A 24544-nucleotide genomic window follows, 5' to 3' on the forward strand; every position below is an offset into this window, starting at 1 on the left:
CTGGAAGAAGCACAAGCTGGAATCAAGATTGCGGGAGAAATATCAATAGCCTCAGATATGCAGATGACACCACCCTTATGGCAGAAAGTGAAGAGGATCTAAAGAGCCTCTTGATGAAAGTGAAAGAGGAGAGTGAAAAAGTTGGCTTAAAGCTCAACATTCAGAAAACAAAGATCATGGCATCCGGTCCCATCACTTTATGGGAAATAGATGGGGAAACAGTGTAAACAGTGTCAGACTTTATTTTTTGGGGCTTCAAAATCACTGCAGATGGTGATCACAGCCATGAAATTAAAAGACACTTACTCCTTGGAAGGAAAGTTATACCAACCTAGATAGCATATTCAAAAGCAGAGACATTACTTTGCCAACAAAGGTCTGTCTAATCAAGGCTATGGCTTTTCCAGTGGTCATCTATGGATGTGAGAGTTGGATGTGAAGAAATCTGAGCACCGAAGAATTGATGCTTTTGAAGTGTGGTGTTGGAGAAGACTCTTGTGAGTCCTTTGGACTGCAAGGACATCCAACTAGTCCATTCTAAAGGAGATCAGTCCTGGATGTTCTTTGGAAGGAATGATGCTGAAGCTGAAACTCCAGTACTTTGGCCACCTCATCCGAAGAATTGACTCATTGGAAAAGACTCTGATGCTAGGAGGGATTGGGTGCAGGAGGAGAAGGGGACGACAGAGGATGAGGTGGTTGGATGTTATCACCGACTCAATGGACATGAGTTTGCGTGAACTCTGGGAGTGGTGATGGACAGGGAGGCCTGGCATGGTGTGTGCGATTCATGGGGTCAAAAAGAGTTGGACAGGACTGAGCAACTGAACTGAACTGACTGATAGTATGTTTCAGGACTATTGACTATTGACTCTTAACAGGAATGGTGTTGATCCATTCTTAAGCACTGCTGAGCCGTAGGTAAGTCATTTTCCCAGCACCAATTTTTGGATACCTGTGCTCATATCATGCCTCTGCCTCAGGCAAGTACTTTCATCTTTTTCTCAGGGATCAGAGAAAACATGTGAGGAAAAGCTCAGAGAAACTTTATGACCCAAGGTCCTGCATCAGTAAACTTAGAGGCAATTTGGCTGAGGGCTGGGGCACAGAAAAAGAGAACACTGAACAATCTTGTTCATCATACAGAAAATGAATGTTCCAGCAAATCATCAATCTTTCCACAGACATTTTAAGAGACTTTCCAGTAAGTGGAGACATATAGTTGAAACATTCCCTGGAAGCTCAGAAAAATTATTGTCCTTTTTGTCCCTGTAATATTGCTAAATAATTACTATGTACCAGGTCTCAACCTCAGCCTTTAATTTTTCACCTTACTAATTCTCCTAACAGCCTTGTAAGTTAACAATTATCATATCAACTCAGCTGAGAAACTGAGTCTTAGAAATTTCAAGTCACTTTCCCAGAGTCACACAGTTGGAAATATAAGTGGTAAAGCTAAATTCTAACCCAGGTCTGCTTATTCCCAAGTCAGTCTTCTTACATTTATAACATATAAACTCAGAACCTAGGATAGAATAGTAATTGAAAAGAGCTGGCAAAAAGTTACATGTGTCTAATATGAGCCTACCTATTTAAAAACATAAACACATGATTAAAAGAGTGAAAGGGAATATATGAAAGCATTAATAGACCATCCATCTAGGTTGATGAGACTATCATAAATATGCTAATCAATAACCTCAGATATGCAGATGACACCACCCTTATGGCAGAAAGTGAAGAGAAGTTAAAAAGCCTCTTGATGAAAGTGAAAGAGGAGAGTGAAACAGTTGGCTTAAGCTCAACATTCAGAAAACGAAGATCATGGCATCCGGTCCCATCACTTCATGGCAAATAGATGGGGAAACAGTGTCTGACTTTATTTTGGGGGGCTCCAAAATCACTGCAGATGGTGACTGCAGCCATGAAATTAAAAGACGCTTACTCCTTGGAAGGAAAGTTATGACCAACCTAGATAGCATATTCAAAAGCAGAGACATTACTCTGGCAACAAAGTTCCGTCTACTCAAGGCTATAGCTTTTCCAATGGTCATCTATGAATGTGAGGGTTGGACTGTGAAGAAGGCTGAGCACCGAAGAATTGATGCTTTTGAAGTGTGGTGTTGGAGAAGACTCTTGAGAGTCCCTTGGACTGCAAGGAGGTCCAACCAGTCCATTCTAAAGGAGATCAGTCCTGGGAGTTCTTTGGAAGGAATGATGTTAAAGCTGAAACTCCAGTACTTTGGCCACCTCATGTGAAGAGTTGACTCATTGGAAAAGACTGATGCTGGGAGGAATTGGGGGCAGGAGGAGAAGGGGACGACAGAGGATGAGATGGCTGGATGGCATCACTGACTTGTTGGACGTGAGTTTGAATGAACTCTGGGAGTTGGTGATGGACAAGGAGGTCTGGCATGCTGCAATTCATGGGGTCACAAAGAGTCGGACACAACTGAGCGACTGAACTGAACTGAACTGAAGTGCTTACTATATGCCAGGCACCTTGCTATGGTTATTATATCATTAATTCATTATCTTATTAAATCCTCATGACAACCACTTGAGGCTGATGTGATTATTTTTCTCATTTTACAGAAAAGAAAATGGTAAGTGACTTGCCCAAAATCACATAGCTTGTGAGTTCTGGGCTCAAACTCAATCTCCTAAGACATTGCTCTTAACAATATACTGACACCTGTCACTAATGTGGACATATATTTATTTTTTAATCAGACTGAAAAAAACCACTAAAGATTAAAATGAAATCAGATCTGGAACCAACTTTTTTTCAATGCAAGGTTATTCAGCAAGACATGGGAGCTTCCTAGGCTTGGTCCGTTGTTAACCCTAAAGGTTAGTCTGAGCTGCAAGGCCATTCAGCCTTACCCTGGTCGAGTGCCTACAGGACACGCAACCCTACAGTCACTTTGTCCAGCTGGCATAAACCCTCCTTCACGGTGGCTCAGCTCATGCCCTCTCTGGGGAGGGACACTTGCTGGGTGATCTGCTTCAGAACCAGATTACAGAGATCTAACAGCTGTTGGTTTGGCCTGCGCTTTCTGTGTTTCCAGACTGATGCCTGCCTCACTTCCATACCATATCACTTCCATACTTTTGCTACCAAGTCTTTGGGTCACCTAAAGACAGAATTTACACAGACCGCTTGTAGGTAGCTTTAGAAGGATGGACTACAAAGTCCACAAATCACAGACACAGCTTCCAAAATGGTCAGAAAGAAAGCAAAGTTGCCATCATAATTTCTCCTTGACCAGCTAGTCAGCTCCTGCCCTCTGAACTGGGGACTGGACTCTGATGCTTCAGCACCGACTGGCTCTGTTGATTTCCCTGGTAATGTGTCTGCTCCAACGGCAGGCAGCTGGGGAGTACTCCCCAGTACTGCCTCCCCCGTGGCTTGAGCCTTGACCATAGCAGTCCTCGTGTCTTCAGTTGAACATTGAGCTAGTGTTGCCTCCCTGACACATTCAATGCTGTCCTTCAAGCTGAGCAACTCAGAGGCCTGGACTTCTGCCTCTAAAGTTGGGTGAGGCTGACACCCCTGCTGCCAGCCACTCTGTCAACCAGCTCACAACTGCTCCTGACCTGTGGCTTCCTTCTCATGAGAACTGGTCACACTGATCCACCTGGAGCCCAGGTGTGGAGTTCAGGTGTCAGAGTTGGTTGGTCCAGAGGAAGTCTGTGTGAGTTCACAGCCTCCTGAGACTCTAGTGACTACGGACTCTCTGCAGCTTTTCTCAGGGCAACACAGAGTATTACAGCAACTTTCCGTTTTCTTTACAGTAGTGTCCTTCAGAGGCTGATAATATGTTACAAGGGGTGGGGGCAGTGTCTGTTATTAAACGAGTTTGGAAAACTCTATCTCCATTACCTTTATTGGAGATAGTTCACAGTTCGCATTAGAATATCCAAGGGTCTATGACATCCTACCATAAAGAAACCTGCTTACATAGGCTGTACCCAGTGTTCCCAGACTTATTTATAAAGCCACAGTTCACCCTTTTGTCCCCCAGAATACCTAAGGAACCCACATTGGACACCGATGTTTTAATGAACAGTTTGGAAATCTCAGTGGCTTGAAAATGAGCACATGAGGGTAATCATCTAGTTACACCTCCGTCAGGTTACACAAGCCTCTTCACCTCTCTAGGCCTCAATTTCTTCATCTTTAAAATGGGTTTTTGTTGTTGTTGTTGTGTTAGTTGCTCAGTCATGCCCAACTCTTTGTGACTCTGTGGACTATAGCTCGCCAGGCTCCTCTGTCCACGGAGTTTTCCAGGCAAGTATACTGAAGCGGATTTCCATTCCCTCCTCCAGGAGATCTTCCTGACCCAGGGATTGAACCCGAGTCTCCTGCACTGCAGGTGGATTCTTTACTGTCTGAATCACCAGGGTGCCCATAAAATGGGGTTTAGATTAAGACTATTTTGAAACTAATCTCGAGGGAAATTCAAAGAATCTATGAATATACCTTAGGAGCTACCTACCTCATGAAGTGGAAGAGAGGCTGGCCTGGAGAGAGCCCTCCAGACCCCCTACTCCCCACTCTTGGCATAGCTTTGTTGAAAGCTGTTTTGTGTTTAATGAAGTGGCCTTATCAGGGAATCTTTAGAAATGCCTTTTGGGAGAGAAGGCGTGGGAAAGGGACAGACGAAGGGAGGTAGAGTGGGAGGAGACAGATTACTGTCTTGTTCCCCTGGTTCCCATACTTGTGCCTCACTCTCCCAGTTTGGACATTGGTTTACAACCCCCCTCAATCTCTCTGCCATTCAAAGGCTGGATATGACATGGTCAGACACCCCTGTTACCACCAGCAAACCTCTATTTCTCAAGATGAGGCATACAGAATGGTCATATGCTTATTAAAATGCAGATTCCTGAGCTCCACCTCAGACCTATTGAATCAGAATAAGGGGAGAGCAGAACCTAAGAATCTGCATTTTAACTCCAGCTGATTGGCAGAGATTCTGAAGTTTCAGATCCACTGCCAAGACCTTGGGAGCTGGTAAGTTTCCATCACGCTAGGCATTTGACCCCCTCCCTCCTGACGAGGGTTACTCCCCCGGCAGGTGCTAGAACTCAGCAATGCTCCCTCTACAAATGCACTGCGTGGGCTGCAGGTGCATCCCATAAGCCTGACCAGAGAACACTGAACATGCGGCCAGGGAATAAAGGTCCAAAATTGGTTGTTAGAAAAAGAAAGTCTGATAAATACATTACGATATATAAAATAACTAATAAGAACTTGCTGCGCAGCATAGGGATCTCCACTCAATACTCTGTAATGGCTTACACGGGAAAATAATCTAAAAGAGAGTGGATATATGTGTATGGATAGCAGATTCACTTTGCTGTACACCTGAAACTAACACAACATTGTAAATCAGTTATACTCCAATAAAGATTTTTTAAAAAAGAAAAAGTCTTTAATGCATATAGGACGTTAAACAATTGTCAAAAACAGGGTTGGCACCGGAGAAGCGAAAAGCAAGCCATGGAAGGTCTGCATGGCCAAAATGAGAGAGAACACCAAGCTGAATTCCAGAGATACAGATCAATGCCCAGATGGGATTTGTTCTGTCTTTTTAAATTTTTTGTTCTGACTACGCGTTTGTGTATTACCAGCTTATGTTTGCAAGAGTGGGACAAATCTGTTGAAGAGATGGCAGGAAAGCAGCAGACACAGGTGGAATCAGAAAGACTTTCCTCCCTCTTTCCATTGAATGCTGGCTCTGCTGCTCACACACTCTGTAGGTTAGGTACTTGCAAAACTAAGGATCCGTAAGCCTCGTTAAAGGGCGTGTAAGTGTCCTCGTCTGCGCTGGAGATAATGATGACAGTACCTGCAACATTAAGGCCACTATGACGAGTCAATAAAGAAATGACCGGGCAGGCCTTAGCACTGCCTTAGCACTGGACTCCATACACATTTAGATTTTTATTATATGCCTCAGATTTCCAACAAGGCCTTTACAAATTCTTACAGCAGATAAAGTTCAAAACCTTCCTAGATGGTCAGAAGTTATTGAATTGGTCAGCAGCTACTGAATTGAATTTTGCAAGTAATGAAAATACAGAAACTCGGGTTTCTGGTATAAATTGAGGAGAGCATGGATTTGAAAGAGATGTAGGTGCCTTTCATACTAGTTCACATACAATTGAGACAGACAAGCGGTTTCTTACTTGTTCTAGTGGAATTGTAACAGAGTAAAACAACCAATAGCACAAATCAACCAATTTTCCTCATAAGCAGGGGGAAAAACACCGAATTCCAGCATGAATACTGGAAGATACAAATAGGCATCAAAGTTCTGAAATGGCACTCACCCTTCCTTAACAGGAATACGCTTCTTTAACTGCTATCCTCGCTCCTGACTTGTCCTGGCAATGCTCCCTTGCTTTCTGGATTGTCATTCTAAAAGCTTGATGTACCTTAGAATCACCTGGAGGGTTTGTTAAAACAGAGATTTATAGGCCCATCCACAGCATTTCTGATCCAGGGAGTCCTGGGCAGGACCTGAGAATTCGCATCTTCACAAGTTCCAGGGAGGCTCCTGACTGAGTCCTCATTTTCAATAGCACATACTTAATTCCATCCCTTAGGAGTCACTCAACCTCTTTATGCCTCAGGTGCTGCATCTATAAACTGAGGATAAGAACATTTATCTCACTGGGTTATTGTGAGGATTAAATTAGTTATTCCTTAAAAAGTGCTTAGAACACTTTCTGTAACTGTTAAGCCCTCCATAAATGTGGGCCTTGGTTCAGAGAGAGAGCTGCAGTAAGGAAGTTCTCTACTAATACAATCCTCCATGCTTGCTCTATGCAACTCAAGTGGTCCCACAAAACAAGTCTCTTTCTCCTTGTGCTCATTACATCAAGCTAAATTAAAAATAACAACACCTAAAATTTATTGAGTACTCACTATGCACTGGAGAAGGCAATGGCACCCCACTCCAGTACTCTTGCCTGGAAAATCCGATGGACAGAGGGGCCTGGTAGGCTGCAGTCCATGGGATCGCTAGGAGTCGGACACGACTGAGCGACTTCACTTTCACTTTTCCCTTTCATGCACTGGAGAAGGAAACGGCAACCCACTCCAGTGTTCTTGCCTGGAGAATCCCAGGGACGGGGGAGCCTGGTGGGCTGCCATCTATGGGGTCGCAGAGTCGGACACAACTGAAGTGACTTAGCAGCAGCACTATGTACTAGGCATGCTAAGCAATTTACATACATTCTTTCTGTCACTTTCACAACAATCCTGGGAGGTGCAACTATAATCCCACTTGTGCAAATGAGGAGAATGAGGCTGCAAAAGTACCTAAATATCTTAAGTATCTTGTGTTGTCTCACAACCTCTAAGTGTCAAGACTGGGATCTGAACCCCAAAACCCATGAATGCAAAGCCCATGCCCTTCATCAGCCCAGATGAAACAAGTAGGTTTCATTGTCCATCATCTCATCTGCTAAGAGCTGCCTGGGGCACAGTATTCTGAGGCATAAATATCCTGGCTTAAGAGGAAGGATTGCTAGAATTGATTAGACATATCTAGCTGCCATGCAAGCTCGTGGGGGTGGGGAGGAAGTAAAAACATAGACCAGATATTTGCTGTCCCTGCACTTTGCTATGGCAACACAGATGGTGGTAAAGGTTTCCTAATTTTATTGACGATTATATTTAAATACACACAAATCAAGTGAATGCTCTCAGGAGTTGCTAATGATTTCAGATCTGTAGTCCGGCTCCCCTGCCCACTGTAATTTAATTCACATGGTATTTCAGTGCATCCCGACAAAGGCAAATAGTTGTGTGACTAAGAGTCATCTGTAGACGATACAGAACCATTGTTCTTTGGTTTTATCCAGTGGGGATATGGTGGTTGAAAATTGTCATTAGACTATCTGACATGATTAATAAATATTCTAGCAAGCTTTTGGATAGTATTCAAGGATTTAAAGGGGAAAGCAATATTCTGTTTTCAGGTAAAACACAAAAAAACACCAAAGCTTTAGCCTCCTGAAGCTGACTCCTGTTGGTGTTAAGATATTTTCCAACTCCCTTAAACCCAGGGTTCTCAAATTTCAATACATGGGGAAACTGACATCAGGAAGTTTGTTACAAAGATTTCTAGTTCCCTGCCCAGGAGATTCTAATCCCGAGGGTCAGGGATGGAGCAGGGTAGTTGCACGGCAAATAGGTACCACAGGTCCTAGGACAAGACCTGGGAAGCCTTGCCTTAGAGGACAAGGACAATCCTGCCTGCCTACAGAGGACCACGGGCCAAGAGGCGGAGCCTCGGACTTCAGTTTTGATTTCTGACCATTCTAGTACATGCTGCAGAACAGGCGTTCCTTCTGTTTTTCAACAGGAAGAAAGCTTTTCTATTCAAAACATATCTTAGACATCACTAGATATCAGTTGAGAAGATGAAGAATGGCAAAAACTACAATTCATTTTGTAGTTATTATAGATAAATATGTATATATTTGCCACAATACTATACAAATAGATATTTGAGAAAGAGGAGAAACTCTGTGTAAGAGACAGTGTTTAATTCATCTGTATGAAATGTTCTGTGCACATACAAATTTTAAATCTTTTACAGCAACTCTGCAAACCTTTCCTCACTGCTCCTCCCAATCCTGCCTGCCTACAGAGGACCATGGGCCAAGAGGAGAAACCCCTGACTCCAGTTTTGATTTCTGACCATTCTAGCACAGCTGTCCCTTGGTTTGTAGATGAGCCATCACTCACTGGAGAAGGAGAGAGGAAAAATCACCCTCATGGAGCCCTTATATGACAAGTGTGGATCCACATTAGCTGTTTCACATACAATTCCTTCTTCCACCATCAGCACTAACACAGTCCAAACCCAAATTTGATTAATAAATTCTCATTTTACTGTAAAGTCAGATATCTCCATCCCTTATATCTCAGTTCCAGTTCCTATGTTTTTTAAGGCTAAAGCTCACATTTGTAAGCAGTATTGAGTCTGAAAAAGGTGTTGGGTATCTACCGTGAGCAAAGCACTATGTTGAGCACCATAAAGAACTTATTAAAAATCAGCTTGGATTGAATACTAGGGTTCTTGTCATTAAAGAAATATTCATTTGGATATTTTTGGATGGTTTTTATTCTGTTGTCAGATTTAAAACTCTTCTTGTCTTTAGAAATGGAAAGGTAGGAAAACAGGATTGTCTTTTCTTTATTAAGAGTTACTCAGTTCCAACAGACGTGGTTTAAATAAGATTATGATCCCAATTTCCTTTTGTTTATATGCACATTCATTTTGGCTGGGTTTCCCTGAGAAATCCCTGCCTAGACAGTGGAAGGTGTTGGTCTAAAATTCAAAATTTCCAGAGAAAATCTGTAAAGCACACGTGAGCAGAAATAAACAAGGAATGTATGTAAAAGACAAAGACAGCACAATGATCAGTAACCAGGAAGTGCTTGCCCGTGTCTGTCGTTCCTGGACTGTGTCGTGGCTGGACATGGCGTGTTTGTTTGATATTGTTGTAAATGGTAACAATGAGGACTTGGACTGTGCTGAAAGCCCAAACTTAATAATACAAGGAAAAAGCACTCAGAAAGCTATCTTAATTGACTCTGATGTTTTCTGGGGGACTGTGCTCAGATGTAAAACCACCGTGCTCATAGATGATTGAGCTGTAGTTCATTAAGAAATGCTTGAAGGGTGATGAGAAAGGAGAAAATGAGAACTGCTTCATTGGGGGAAATTTTTTTTTAATGCTATTTGTCTTCATGACACCAAGGAGAAGCACAAGGAGATTCAGCAGCTGCATTCAGTTTGTGACGACCTTTCACCTCCGTTGATCTCTGACCTGGCTGTTTCAATCACACAGATGCAGCAGCTCGACAAGGAGATGTTTAAGGAGACAGTTTTCCTTTGTAGTGCAGTGGGAGGAAAAGAAGTTGAGAAGACAATCTCTCCAGCAAAACAAATTGCTTCTGTGCTTCAGCTGACAAAGGGTTAACAGACCATCAGGCCCAGTTTCTGCTCAGCAGTTTAATTGCTGCAGGCCAGGAAATATTGGAGGGAGAGAGGGCTGTTACTGGGGACCTCATTTTTCAAAGACCTGTCAGAAAGCTAGGCCACTGCACAAGTTTGATATGCAAACCAGAAATTGGGTCTCTCTCCCAAATTCAAATGACTCAGGTCCTATGGACCTGCCCTTCAGCAGGAATTCTCTAGGTGTTGGCCTCCAGGATCCTTTTAACCTGTTAATAGATGGTTTCCCCAAAGAAGCACACCAGACAGAGAGTGTGAGGGTGTGTGTGTTTGTGTGTATGTGACTTTAAAGCAGGGTTCCTAAGCTTTAGGATGCTTCAGAACCACCTGGAGGACTTGTTAGATAGTATTCAGCCCACACTTCTATATCTGTTTCAGCAGATCTGGGGTGTGGGGCAGAAATCTGTATCTCTAGTAATTCTGAGGTATGCTGTTGCTGCTGGTCTTGAGACCTCTGTGAGAAACAGTGTTCTAAAATACACTTTCCACTGTCTTCTTTCTGCCGTAATAACTACACTTACACACACACACACCAAGATAATAAATGTTACATATTATAAGTTACAAAAATGCCAACATTATCATTATTAATAATAGCTACTTTGAGTATGCTCTGTGTGCAGTGCTATCAATTCTCCAAGGCAGATATTATTGCCCATTTTTACCAATTAAGGCCTGACCCAGCCCAAATCCAACTCCTAAACCCATGATTTTAACTTCTTTAACATATATCTAGCAAGTAATAAAACAATGAGTTAAAATTAACCAACATGCGCATGTTTTTAATTAATGTATTTTCTATATGCTAATAACAAACATGGGCTTCCCTGGTGAGTCAGCGCCTGCCAGTGCAGGAGATGCAGTTTCAGTCCGTAAGTGAGAAAGATGCCCTGGAAGAGGAGATGGCAACCCACTGCAGCATTCTTATCTAGAGAACCCCATGGACACAGGAGCCTGGAGGAATAGACAACAGCAATAACAACATACCTGTACTAACTCTCAGTAGAAGAGTATAAACCTCCATATATCACCTAGAACTAAAAAAAAGGAATATGCAAGGAATATTGCAAAATCAACCAGCCAAGAAATGCGTACTGAGTTCTTCCTGAACTTGAGGACCACAGGACAAGCCAGCTTCCTGATCCAATGCACCTGAAACAAGCAGGGAATAGTCTAAGATTAGTGCAAATGTCGAACGTAAGTGTCACGAGATTTTTTTTCCTGCATTGACAAACAGTAGTAAGTGCAAAAGATAATATGGCACCCTAGCAATGTCTTAGAGCAGTGGTTCTCAAGGTTTACCCAGTCTCCCGGAGGACTTGTTGAAACTCATACAACTGCCTTCCACTTTCAGATTTAACAGGACTTGTGAGAGGCCCAAGAATTTGCCTTGCTAACAATTTCTCAAGTGATGCCGAAGCTGTAGGTCCAGGGACCACACTGTAAAAAATACTGTTTTAAATGAGGCTTCCTGGATTCTGATCCAACTTTTAGGCATGGATTCAGCAGACCACTGCTGGAGTGACTCCCATGTGTAAAGCTTCTTTCTAGCTCTGAGAATAAAGCTGTAAGCCAAACAGACAAAATCTCTGCCCTCACTGGGCTATCTAGGAAGGACACTGACAGGAAATAAGAAATTCATAATGTAACAGGTGATTTGAAAAATGGGCAGATAGAGGACTCTCTTAGTGCATTCACCTCTCTTGAGAAGATAATATCCATCAGAACAAGCCAGTGTAAGCATCTTGGTGACGAGAGTTCCAAAGAGGAAGTACAAAGGCCCTGAGACAGAAATGTGCTCAAAGAAAAAGTGAATTCAAAGAAAAGCAAGGAGACTAGTGGCAGAGGGGTTTGTGCAAAAGGAGAATGGTAGATGAAATTCAGATTTAACAGGAGTCAACTTTCTAATAAACACCAAGGCTCAGAAATGACGTCTCAGGTGCAATTACTTCTAAAGCTCATCCAACTTTTTCAGTTTCTCATCAACACTATTTTGGTGTGAGATTTGAGAATAGACATGTTCCCTGAAGCAGAAAACAAAGAATACATCCTCATAGGAAAGGTTTCGAAGAAGGCAATGGCACCCCACTCCAGTACTCTTGCCTGGAAAATCCCATGGACGGAGGAGCCTGGTAGGCTGCAGTCCATGGGGTCAATAAGAGTCGGACACGACTGAGAGAATTCCCTTTCACTTTTCACTTTCATGCGTTGGGGAAGGAAATGGCAACCCACTCCAGTGTTCTTGCCTGGAGAATCCCAGGGACGGGGCAGCCTGGTGGGCTGCCATCTATGGGGTCGCACAGAATTGGACACGACAGAAGCAACTTAGCAGCAGCAGCAGGAACGGCAGGAAAGGTTTATTAGGCATGCTTGGAAACAGAGCTTTGCATGATTTTTATGGAAAAAAATCATGTCACCCTCCTAAACAAGACCCTGAGTCAAGCTTACATATTGAATATGCAAATGGAGGAAAGAATTGAATCCAAAGAGGAAAGGGAAGCTCTTGATGACAGACAAGATATGGAGGGCAAAGGAGGGAAAGAATGGATATGCATGGCTATGAATGAGGATTTAGAGAAGGAAAGGAATTTACACGAGGAGGACAGCGAGTCTGGCTTTATACCTAAGTCTCTGTGAATCTAGTGGAAGTGTGTGTTTGTGTGTGTATGTGTGTGTGCGTGTGTGTACATACGCACACTGAGAAGTAGGGGAGATAATAAGACTTGGAGAAAAGTCATGGCTGAACACAAACAGATGACAAATGAAACCCCCTAATTAAATATGTTACCTGAAGAAGTGAGCATGGAGGGTGGAGAACAGAAGGTGGGGACTCAGCCCTGGTGCAGAGAGATGACCATGGGAGGAAGAAGAGATACAGAATCAACAGCAGGGTACCAAAAGTTCACAACAGCCCACCCGCCTATTACCCTGAATTACTGTTTCTGACAGAACTGCAGCAAACACAAATCGGGAAAAGGCTAGTTCTTCTGTCCTTCAAGCATCTGGCTTTGCAAAAGGGAGCTCACATTACAGAAAACACTTCATCCCATAAATAAGTCAGACTCAATTATTTTATATCAAAACAATATCTTAGCTTTTAACAAGCACAACTGCCAATACACAGAGTCACGCGTTGTGAATCACTATTTGCTCCTTCCTACACTTTCTAATTTCCTGCTAAGGAGACAGGGCTGAATGGGGTCATTAATCTGAATTAGAAATACTGTGACCTGCTCTGCACTTTGCTTGCTAACACTGTGATGGAGCTGGATCTGTGGGGGGTTTACTTTCCATTCAGTTCTGAGGAAGAGATGGAACAGAGAGATGGAGGGAGATTCTGAGTGAGTTTTAACTTTTAAGCCCTTTTTAAATTCCAGATACAATTTGGGCGTCTCACTATGGGGCTTTGAAATCATTGCTGTTATCTCAATGCTTTTACTGGAAATGGCATCAAATGACAAACTTCACTCAGCCTCTGTCTGGGTTCTAGAAGGCTCACCTACGCAGCCTAAAATGATATGCTGGCTTTATTAGAAAAGGGGAAATGTATGTATCTTGCTCAAACTACCGCACAATTGCACTCATCTCACACGCTAGTAAAGTAATGCTCAAAATTCTCCAAGCCAGGCTTCAGCAATATGTGAACCATGAACTTCCTGATGTTTAAGTTGGTTTTAGAAAAGGCAGAGGAACCAGAGATCAAATTGCCAACATCCGCTGGATCATCAAAAAAGCAAGAGAGTTCCAGAAAAACATCTAATTCTGCTTTATTGACTATGCCAAAGCCTTTGACTGTGTGGATCACAAGAAACTGTGGAAAATTCTGAAAGGGATGGGAATACCAGACCACCTGATCTGCCTCTTGAGAAACCTATATGCAGGTCAGGAAGCAACAGTTAGAACTGGACATGGAACAACAGACTGGTTCCAAATAGGAAAAGGAGTTCGTCAAGGCTGTATATTGTCACCCTGTTTATTTAACTTCTATGCAGAGTACATCATGAGAAACGCTGGACTGGAAGAAACACAAGCTGGAATCAAGATTGCCGGGAGAAAAATGAATAACCTCAGATATGCAGATGACACCACCCTTATGGCAGAAAGTGAAGAGGAACTCAAAAGCCTCTTGATGAAAGTGAAAGAGGAGAGTGAAAAAGTTGGCTTAAAGCTCAACATTCAGAAAAGGAAGATCATGGCATCCGGTCCCATCACTTCATGGGAAATAGATGGGGAAACAGTGGAAACAGTGTCAGACTTTATTTTTCTGGGCTCCAAAATCACTACAGATGGTGACTGCAGCCATGAAATTAAAAGACGCTTACTCCTTGGAAGGAAAGTTATGACCAACCTAGATAGCATATTCAAAAGCAGAGACATTCCTTTGCCAACAAAGGTTCGTCTAGTCAAGGCTATGGTTTTTTCTGTGGTCATGTATGGATGTGAGAGTTGGACTGTGAAGAAGGCTGAGCGCCGAAGAATTGATGCTTTTGAACTGTGGTGTTGGAGAAGACTCTTGAGAGTCCCTTGGACTGCAAGGAGATCCAACCAGTCCATTCTGAAGGAGATCAGTCCTGGGATTTCTTTGGAAGGAACGATGTTAAAGCTGAAAGTCCAGTACTTTGGCCACCTCATGCGAAGAGTTGATTCATTGGAAAAGACTCTGATGCTGGGAGGGATTGGGGGCAGGAGGAGAAGGGGACGACAGAGGATAAGATGGCTGGATGGCATCACTGACTCGATGGACGTGAGTCTGAGTGAACTCTGGGAGTTGGTGATGGACAGGGAGGCCTGGCGTGCTACAATTCATGGGGTCATGAAGAGTCGGACACGACTTAGCGACTGATCTGATCTGATCTGATGTATCTTGCTGGCTTAACTGATGTAACGCAATGGATGATTCACTGGCACTGCCATGGAGGGAAGGATCTAAATGAGTTAGGGGCACCTGCAAGGCCTTTGGTTCTGTAAGTGTCTCCCACAACTGCCTGCTTACTTCAGAGTAAATATAGTGAATGGCCCTTCAAAAAACATAATGGCAAAACCATCATTGACAGCTTTCAGATAGTTATTTCACTTGTAATAACTACTTGCTGGGTGGGCTGGGATAAGACACTGAGAGAAGACTCAAGTTTATTAATTTATCTTCTTGTTTAAATCTGGTAAGAATTTTGATGGAATTACTGGGGCTGATGGGAGTTAGGAATTCTCTTCAGAGCTATACCCGCCTTGTTCTCTTGAGGCACCTGGAAGAGAGTCACAGGTTACAGCAGACACATAGTGTAGCAACCTGTGGTTGAAAGATGCCTTTCTTGACCTACCCAACCTAGCTCTACCCCCTGACTGGTCACAGCCCTTGCTGTTAACAGTACTACGAAGGGAAATTCATTAGAAATAGAGTGGGTCCGCAAAGGGTTGGGTGAATTCCCAGTAGGTAGGTCTGTTGGGCTTCCCTGCTGGTTCAGATGGTAAAGAATCTGAATGCAGGAGACCTGGGTTTGATCCCTGGGTTGGGAAGATCCTCTGGATAAGGGAATGGCAACCCACTCCAGTATTCTTGCCTGAAAAATTCCATGGACAGAGGAGCCTGGTGGGCTACAATCCATGGGGTTGCAGAGAGTTGGACATGATTGAGTGACACACACACACACACACACACACACACACACACACAGAGGGTATGTTAGGGTGTGTCTGGAGGTGCAGGCCCAGCCTTCTGAGGTCAACAAGAATGGCTGCACCCCCTCAAGCCACTGCTGGATGTCTCTCCCAGGCTCCAAATACAGAACTGAAGGGACTGCGGCTTGAGCTAAGAGTCATTCATTTGTCTGTCTTAATCACTGGGTCCCACCTCCCCACTCCACCTTGGAAGCTGGGAGGATGGGAGCCTCACATTTTCTTTATAGCTTGTGTGTGAAAAACGTTCCCTTTCTGACTCATACCCTGGCCCCATGTGGCCTCCCGTGGTCCTGGGTGGTAGGTCCCTGAAATAGGCCCATCAGCAACTTCACCCTGACCTTCTTGAGCTGGCCAGCATTCTACTGCCCACTCCACGTACCCCATCTCCTCCTGAGAGACCAGAGGTGACTGCAGCCAACTTGCTTTGGAGCCTTGGGCTTTGGGGGTTTTGTTGTGGTTATTGTTGTTTAGTCGCTCAGTTGTGTCTCACTCTTGGATCTCATGGACTGTAGCCTGCCAGGCTCCTCTATTCATGGGATTTCCTAGGCAAGAATACTGGAGTGGGTTGCCATTTCCTTCTCCACAGGATCTTCCTGACCCAGGGATCGAACCCACATCTCCTACCAGTTTCTTGCATTGCAGGCAGATTCTTTACCACTAAGCCACCTTGCTCTAGGGCTATGGAAAACTCAAGTAATTTTCTGTGGTCACAACCCCAGGGTCCCAGTCAGTGTAATTATAAGTCAATCACTTCCCTTCCAATTCTGGTTTCTCTTCCCGTTGGGCAGGTAAAATCACTTCCATGGCTCCCTTCTCCCCTCAGTAGGACATTTGTACAGGCCATTTACCTCACATCACATGAATCTTCTCAACTGAATGTTATTTGGGGGTTTGCCCTTATTTATTGAACTCAGAGAGTGGAAGGCCTGTCATCCACCTCACCTCCCTCTACAGCCTAGGGCAGTCTTTTCTTTCCCTAAGTGTGAGTGCCAGGCAGACAATCCGTGGATAAAGAAACCACCCTAACACAATCTGCAGCCCTCAGTCCCCTACAGCCTGACTTGGAGATGCCCCCAGCATGTACTGAGGCCAGAGGTAGCAACATGCTCTCCACATGAAGCCATGGAGGACAGGACAGGGCAAGAGGAGGCTTTATATGCACTGGGAAATGTGAGGGAGAACCCCTTCCAAGCAGGTCCAGACCTCCCTCACTACATTAACTAGGGGGAAGAAAGAGAAAGAAAGTGGGAGAAAGGGAGGGAGAGAGAGAAAAGAAAGGAAGGAAGGAAAGAAAGAAGGAGAGACAGAGAGAAAGAAAGAAAAGAAATGCCTTCTTGAGTCAAGTAAAGCAGTGCCCAGGTAGTTCGATGGTAAAGAATCGGCCTCCAATTCAGGAGATTCAGGAGACTCGGTTTCAATCCCTGGATCAGGAAGATCTCCTGGAGGAGGAAATGACAACCCACTCCAGTTTCTTACCTGAAAGTACTAAGGACAGAGGAGCCTGGTGGGCTACACCTCTCCATGAGTCCATGGCATCATTAAGAGTCAGACACGACTAAGCATGCACATATTTATGAGTCAGTTGTGTGGAGCCAGAATCCAGGGGGCTTGGGCAAGTGTCCCTAGAACAGCTCCTAACTGCCCTTCCCCTCTCTGCTCATCAACAATCCCACCAAACAACCCCACAGAAGGTGTCTGTGTTAAAGCTTTTCATGAGGTAGGAGTTCTGCTTTGGCCTAAACCAACCCACAGAGCCCAGACCCCAGGAAGTTCTATGCCTGACATGCCTCATCATCTTTGAAACCTTAAAATTCCCTGAGTGATATGCATTTCCAAGGTTCCAGGTTTGCAGTTTCCTTTTTCTGAGAGCATGGATTTTGCAGTCAAACTTGGAGCCAGATTCACTGTCCATTCTTGCCCCAACAGCACATACTTCAGAGGCCTTGTTGCATTTTTAATTATGTCATTTAGCCACTGTCAGCATTTCCACAATCATTTCTTGTGCTCCTTCCTCCAGCATTTTTCAACATAGCAGCAATTTCCCACAGAGGATGTCAATATAGTAGCATAAAGTGGAAATAGAGTGTGGTCATAGAGTTGGGCGGACCTGAGTTCAGATCTCAAGTCAGCAACTTTGTAGCTTCATGGCCTTGGGCAAGTTACCAAACTTTGATTCCAGTGTCTTCATGAATAAAACAGGGGTGATAATGGCACCTACCTCCTGGAATAGTTGTGAGGATTAAATAAAATAATGAACAAAAATATCCTGGGTCAAGAGCAGCTCTGCCCAGTAAGTGTATATTGTGAGCCATGCGTTCAATTTTAAATTTTGGTTTTTTTTTTTCTTTCACTTTCAATATTTTACTTTATTTTTTTTTAAATACAAGTATTTTATTTTATTTTTTTCTTAGAAAAGCTTTTAGTATCAACATACTCAGAATACATTTTTTTGTGAAAACAATATGCAGCTGTTTAATATATTATAAATTCCTTAATTTTATAGTTTTCAATTGTCTAAATACCAAAAGAATCCCATAATCTGACATAAAGAGGAACCATTTTCTATATTATACCAAAATTACAATTTACCCATATTCTTTTTTTATATTATTTATTTTATTTTATTTTTTAACTTTACAATATTGTATATATGGAATTTAGAAAGATGGTAACCATAACCCTGTATACGAGACAGCAAAAGAGACACTGATGTATAGAACAGTCTCGTGGACTCTGTGGGAGAGGGAGAGGGTGGGATGATTTGGGAGAATGGCATTGAAATACGTATAATATCATATATGGAACGAGTCACCAGTCCAGGTTCGATGAACAATACTGGATGCTTGGGGCTGGTGCACTGGGAGGACCCAGAGGGATGGTAGGGGGAGGGAGGAGGGAGGAGGGTTCAGGATGGGGAACACGTGTATACCTGTGGCGGATTCATGTTGATGTATGGCAAAATCAATTTTAAATTTTGTAGTAGCTTCATTTTTAAAAAGGGAAGACAGTTGAACTTAATCTTATCTATTATAAACAGCATCAGTATAAAATATATAAATGAGGTATCTTTAAATCCTTCTTATCATACTAAATCTTTGAAATCTTATGTGTATTTTATACATCTCAGTGCAGACTAGCCACATGCCAAAGGCTTGTGTGTAGTGGCTATAATATGTTTCTCTGCAACCGATTAGTTTCACACCAGATTCCCACTAAGGCCCAGTTCAAAAGAATGGGGTGGGCTATGCATGAGGATGTTGGGCAGGGCCAACACACTTCTCCAGAGATGTGGAAGGAAAGGAGCAGCTGCAAGGGAAGATTAAGCTCAGCTGCGCTCCCATCGATCAATAAATCAGTCCATCTTTATCGAGCTCCTCTGCCTGTACATGCTCATTAGCTAGCATGGACCCAAGAGTTGCAGCTCTGAGTCTGGGATTGGAGGGGGAGGAGAAGGCCTCTGGTCAAAATATTTGCACCTCACAAAGTTCAGTGGCATCCCCATAGTGTCATTAGCTAGTTCATGCTAAAATGTTAATGACTTATCAGCTTTCATTCTTTCTAAAGGGCCTCTAGCCCAGGGAGTGATCCTGGGTAGGGACCACCGAAAAGGGTAAAATGATGGAGAAGTAAATACTAAAGGCAAGTTTTGCCATTTTCCCTATTAATTAGGGTCAGGACAGAAGGTAGGAGCAAGGTTCTGGTGACAGAACCGCTTTCATTCCCTCGCTCATCCCCTCCCCGAATGTGACCTTCAGCTGGTCAATTAGACTCTCAGGCCTCTGCTCCCTGACCAGTACAAGGGGAATGTCCACCAAGTAGAGATGGGAAGATAAAGCACTTAGTGAAGCTCTCAGCTTAAAACAAAACAAAAACATGGCAGTTACTTATATTCATATTGAATTAAACCCAGATTGACAAGAGCTACAACCTTGGAAAGGGGGCTGGCTAGTGGATCTTCCTTGGCCTTCCCCTTCTTGTCATCCAGGCTTCATTTGGTGCTCTTTTATGACACTGTCACTTGCAAAATTGTCCAAACTTTTTGATATTCATCCCCTTTCATTTATATATCCTCTTTAGCTTACTTCTTAATTGCTGGGTCTTGTAAGTTTATTGCTCTAAAATCTGAAATATCAAAGTGAGCCTCCCCAACCCAGTATTTTGGGACAAGGTGACCAAATGGAATTTTATTTTTCCCTTTGGTTCATAATTGTATAGATTCTGCCTGTGTCTTGTCTCAGGCTTTTCCCTCTTCAGAGCCTGCAGTGTGTCTTTATGCCATAGTCTTGCCTGCTCCCCATTCTCCATTCATTCTTTTAACAGACATTTATTGGATTCCCTCTAAGTGCTGCTAAGAAGGGCAGGGCCACAAGATGGTCCCTTTCCTCATAGTCATTACCTACTAATAGGTGAAGACAGACAAGAAATAAATAAGCAAACGAATAAAATAATTTCAGTGTACTAAAATATAAATAAGTGTGATAGAGAAAAGAAACAAGAGGTGGAGATGAAGACTACTAGATAAAAGGTTGTCCATGTGAGGGAAGAGGTCCTCAGGCGGGGAAGAGGCTAGAGTAAGACCCTGAGACATTGACTAGGATGAACTAGAATTAGGCTGGCTACAACCTCATGAGCTTGGGGGACTTGGACAGTCAGTGAGGGTGAAGGGATTGGCTGGAGCCAGATCATCAAGAGCTTTGTAGTCCATCATAAGGAGCCTAAACTTTACTTTAAATTTGGTGAGAAGTTGTTGAAAGGTTTTAACTATGGAAGTAACATAATCTGATCTGTGTTTTGCAAGATTCGCTTTGCCATCAAGTGGAACATGGATTAAGTTTGAGAAGAAAACAGATTGTAAATGTGGAGAGTGCTACCTTAATCTCAAGGAGAGATGGTGGTCAGGACCAGTGGAAAAAGGTAGATTGATTCGGAGCACATTTACAAACTAGAGAAGAGAATTAGAAGGGCTTGGTGATGGACTGGAAGTGCAGAGTAGGGTGAGGAAAAGTATTATAAAGAATGATTCTCTGTGGAGTAACTGGATCAAGGTACAAAGGTATCATTAATGAGATACGGAAGATATAAAGCAATGCATAGAGAATTAAGTGCCCTGTTTCAGACACACATTAATTTTTCAATGTCTACATGGTGTGATGTGTTAAAAGTGTGGATGGATTTGTGAGCCCAGAGCTCATCAACATGACCACATGTGAATTTAGATGTCATAGCATAAAGATGACCTGTAATCCTCAGCAGTCAATCCAGTCATCTCCCTCCCGCCGAGCCTTTCAGGTTCTCTCCCAGGGTCACAGTCCAGTGCTATTTTATTTGTTGAGCAGCCAGTAAGCCTGGGCCCACAGATTTCCAGGACTGACCAGAGTTCCAGGAGACAAAAACCCAGAGATGAGGTTCAGTTCAGTTCAGTTCAGTCACTCACTCGTGTCCAACTCTTTGCAATCACATGGACTGCAGCACACCAGGCCTCCCTCTCCATCACCAACTCCCAGAGTTTACTCAAACTCATGTCCATTGAGTCGATGATGCCATCCAACTACCTCATCCTCTGTCACCCGCTTCTCCTCCTGCCATCAATCTTTCCCAGAATCAGGGTCTTTTCAAATGAGTCAGTTCTTCACATCAGGTGGCCAAAGTATTGGAGTTTCAGCTTCAGCATGAGTCCTTCCAATGAATATTCAGGACTGATGTGTTTTAGGATGGACTGGTTGGAGCGCCTTGCAGTCCAAGGGACTCTCAAGAGTCTTCTCCAACACCACAGTTCAAAAGCATCAATTCTTCAGTGCTCAGCTTTCTTTACACTCCAGCTCTCATATCCGTACATGACTACTGGAAAAACCATAGCTTTGACTAGATGGACCTTTGCTGGCAAAGTAATATCTCTGCTTTTTAATATGCTGTCTAGGTTGGTCATAAATTTTCTTCCAAGGAGTAAGCATCTTTTAATTTCATGGCTGCAGTCACCATCTGCAGTGATTTTGGAGCCCCAAAAATAAAGTCTGCCACTGTTTCCACTGTTTCCCCATCTATTTGCCATGAAGTAATGGGAATGGATGCCATGATCTTTGTTTTCTGAATGTTGAACTTTAAGCCAACTTTTTTACTCACTCTCCTGTTTCACTTACATCAAGAGGCTCCTTAGTTCTTCTTCACTTTCTACCATAAGGGTGGTGTCATCTGTATATCGGAGGTTACTGATATTTTTCCCGGAAATCTTGATTCCAGCTTGTGCTCCCTCCAGCCCAGCATTTCTCATGATGTACTCTGCATATAAGTTAAATAAGCAGGGTAACAATATACAGCCTTGACATACTCCTTTTCCTATTTGGAACCAGTCTGTTGTTCCATGTCCAGTTATAACTGTTGCTTCCTAACCTGCATACAGATTTCTCAAGAGGTAGGTCAGGTGGTCTGGTATTCCCATCTCTTTCAGAATTTTCCACAGTTTGTGGTGATCCACAGTCAAAGGCTTTGGCATAGTTAATAAAGCAGAAATAGATGTTTTTCTGGAACTCTCTTGCTTTTTTGATGATCCAACGGATGTTGGCAATTTGATCTCTGGTTCCTCTGCCTTTTCTAAATCAAACTTGAACATCTGGAAGTTCACAGTTCATGTACTGTTGAAGCCTGGCTTGGAAAATTTTGAGCATTACTTTGCTAGCATGTGAGATGAGTGCAATTGTGCGGTAGTTTCAACATTCTTTGGCATTGCTTTTCTTTGGGATTGGAATGAATACTGACCTTTTCTAGTCCAGTTGCCACTGCTGAGTTTTCCAGATTTGCTGGCATATTGAGTGCAGCACTTTCACAGCATCATCTTTTAGGATTTGAAATAGCTCAGCTGGAATTCCATTACCTCCACTAGCTTTGTTCATAATGATGCTTCCTAAGGCCCACTTGACTTCACATTCCAGGATGTCTGGCTCTAGGTTAGTGATCACACCATCGTGATTATCTGGGTCATGAAGATCCTTTTTGTATAGTTCTGTGTATTCTTGCCACCTCTTCTTAATATCTTTGGCTTCTGTTAGGTCCATACCATTTCTGTCCTTTATTGAGCCCATCTCTGCATGAAATGTTCCCTTGGTATCTCTAATTTTCTTGAAGAGATCTCTAGTCTTTCCCATGCTATTGTTTTCCTCTATTTCTTTGTACTGATCACTGAGGAAGGCTTTCTTAACTCTCCTTGCTATTTTTTGGAGCTCTGCATTCAAATGGGTATATCTTTCCTTTTCTCCTTTGCTTTTTGGTTCTCTTCATAGCTATTTGTAAGGCCTCCTCAGACAGCCATTTTGGTTTTTTGCTCTTTTTCTTGGGGATGGTCTTGATCCCTGTCTCCTGTACAATGTCACAAACCTCCAACCATAGTCCATCAGGCACTCTCTCTATCAGATCTAGTCCCTTAAATCTATTTCTCACTTCCACTGTGTAATTGTAAGGGATTTGATTCAGGTCATACCTGAATGGTCTAGTGGTTTTCCCTACTTTCTTCAATTTAAGTCTGAATTTGGCAATAAGGAGTTCATGATCTGAGCCACAGTCAGCTCCTGGTCTTGTTTTTGCTGATTGTATAGAGCTTCTCCACCTTTTGCTGCAAAGAATATAATCAATCTGATTTCGGTATGGACCATCTGGTGATGTCCATGTGTAGAGTCTTCTCTTGTGTTGTTGGAAGAGGTTGTTTGCCAAGACTAGTGCGTTCTCTTGGCAAAACTCTATTAGCCTTTTCCCTTCTTCATTCTGTACCCCAAGGCCAAATTTGCCTGTTATTCGAGGTGTTTAGAGACCCAGTAGTCACTGCTGTTTCTGTGGAGCCACACCCTCTCATTCAATTCTTAGGAGCACTGCTCAGTGCCCATATAGTTTTCTCCCAAGACTCACTGCAAGTTTATATAAGCACCTTTTGGAAAAATGGCCATCTCAGTAGGTACTCAAGCAAAAACTTGTTCTGGTTTTGAAAGTGGACACAAATGACCATTCCTATCTGTAAAAGCCTCTTTGATTGGTACCACATCCTTTGGGTGGCTAAATTTACTATTATTTCAGGCTTTTTAAAGCAAATATACTTTAGGCATTACATATAACCATGGTTATGACATCAAATGAAAGGAAATATAAACTTTGATAAACACGAGAGAGGGCAAGAGAAGAGAATGGGGCATATCCTGTGGTTACATCCCTAGGGAGCCCAGATTTCCACAATGATTTTTCTCAATGAGTCGATTCAGGAATCGTGAGCTATCAGAGAAGAGAACCATTACTTATGATATCCAGTTTTTTTCTGGCTTTTATATTTCTCCCATTTTAACTGAAAGGATGCTGCACTGTTTTCCCCTTCTTGTGTGTATAGAATTTACTTCTAGACAAGTTTAACAAAATTTAAATTTTGAGTTTGTAAAATATTTCCAGAGGGTAGTCATTTATAAAGGAGATGCTGGTGAACAAGTACTTCAAGCAAAAATCACTACACTATTAAACATTTTGCATACTATTGTAATGTTTTCCATATAAAATTACAAAAATTTGCTAGCTATTTACCTGCTCTCAGCCTAAGGAGAATCAAAGCCATCAGCATATGCCACGCTAGCAAATTTTTTTCTGTTTTAAACTGCACTAGGGAGCTTGAATTTGCATGCTAAAGTAAATGAAACAATTTGATTATATTTGCTGAAACAGCCCATTACTGTGTATCATTTCAGAAGACCACAAAATTTAGCACATGTAATCGAAATGGATTGCCTCCTTCTAACCGTGAGAGCATTGAGAAGAAACCATAAAAACACTGGGTATTGTGATAAATGGAGTTCTCA

Source organism: Bos mutus, chromosome 11 (genome assembly GCF_027580195.1).
Source record: "Bos mutus isolate GX-2022 chromosome 11, NWIPB_WYAK_1.1, whole genome shotgun sequence".
Lineage (NCBI taxonomy): Eukaryota > Metazoa > Chordata > Mammalia > Artiodactyla > Bovidae > Bos > Bos mutus.